General features: G+C 39.6%; 1 protein-coding gene across 17 annotated transcripts in view; it reads right to left on the reverse strand.

Moving 5' to 3' along the window:
- The window catches only part of LOC101350473 (ankyrin repeat and sterile alpha motif domain-containing protein 1B-like), a 469608-nt gene that overhangs the window by 461305 nt on the left and 6796 nt on the right, over positions 1–1507 (reverse strand). The gene's annotated exons all lie outside the window — the stretch shown is intronic.

Below are 1507 nucleotides of genomic sequence, written 5' to 3' on the forward strand. Positions count from 1 at the left end.
GAACTACAGGGAAAGAGTTCCTAACTTATACTTAGGAGGGTCAGGAAAGGTTTCTTAAAAGAAATCACAACTAAGCCAAGAGTGAAAGGATAAGAAGGACCAGCCAAGTTAAGAGGGCAAGGAAGACCATTCTAGGCAGAGAGAGCAGCATGTGCAAAGGCTGGACAATGAAAGAAAAACACATGGTTCTCTAAGAACTGCAGAGAGGAAATGGTAAAAGATGAGGCTGGAAAATAAGTTGGGTCCAGGTCATAAAGGACCTTGAAAGCCATATTAAGGGGTTTGGAAACATTTTATAATCGCCCATAGGTTGTTATGAGCCAGAATCGACTTGATGGCAATAGGTTTGGCTTTTGGTTTGTAGGTAATTGAGAGCTTTTGAAGGATTTTAAGCAGAGGAGTGTAAGCGTTAAAGCAAATGTGTGGTTTGGAAAGATCACTCTGGCTGCAGTAATAGTCAAGATTTGTTGGGAATTTATTTTGGGCTATGTCTGTGCTAAAGGCTTTGCATGCACACATGCATGTAGAAATATTTATTGATTACCTGGACACCAGTGGAAGCCAGGTAGAAAAAGGTGAAGACTAGGGTCAGATTTGGAACTATGAGAACCAATGATCTCTCTATGGGCCAGAAAGGTAGAGGACCAACCATATTTAGAGGTGTGATGAGGAATAGGAGTGACTGGAGAGGACAGTATCATGCCATAGAACCAAGTGGGGAGTAAATATCAATACGGAGTGGATAGTTAAAATCCGATATTGTAAGCAGGGAAAAGATAAATGAGGGGAAAAGCGGGAGGGATTTGGCGAGAAGCAGGTCACTGCTGACTCAAAACACAACAGTTTTAGCAGAAGAGTTGGGAAGCAGGCTGGATTATAAGGGTTAAGGAGATAACTGAAAGTGAGAAAATGCAGGCCGTTGCCACTGAACACTTGTTTGAGAGATTTTTTTCCTCTTGAAGAAAAGAAATATGACTGTGGCTGGATTTTGTAAAATTAGACTGTAATTCAGCAGTTTTGGAAATTTCATGAGGTAAATTCCTCATCCCACATATCTGGTCATTTGAAGTAATACTTGATATTAAATTATGCAAACATGCTGCATGACTAAATTAAAGGCCAATTCATGCAAGCATTATTTAGCAATGGGAGTTACGTTACTGCATTATTAGAAAATGGAGCAGCATATTTTAATGCTTAAAATTTAATCAAAAAAACTTCTAGGTGGAAGAAAAGGCTCTTTTTGCTTTAGTAATCATCAGATTAGAAGTGTGGTTAATGTTTTCTCTGGAAGCCATTCTTCCGAGATGGCCAATCCTCCACATGCCCTCATTTCCCACAAGGAACTTTCCAGCTGTACATGCAATCAGTGTCCTTCCAAGGCTAATGGGATATACAAGAACAATTAATAGCTCTGCCATCACCACTATTGTACCCTGCATCTTTAAAGAGCTCAAAATATTAAATAACAACGCCAAAGAACATTTCTCCTTGATCCCTCATTAGA

The sequence above is a fragment of the Trichechus manatus genome, unplaced genomic scaffold (genome assembly GCF_000243295.1).
Source record: "Trichechus manatus latirostris isolate Lorelei unplaced genomic scaffold, TriManLat1.0 scaffold00081, whole genome shotgun sequence".
NCBI lineage: Eukaryota > Metazoa > Chordata > Mammalia > Sirenia > Trichechidae > Trichechus > Trichechus manatus.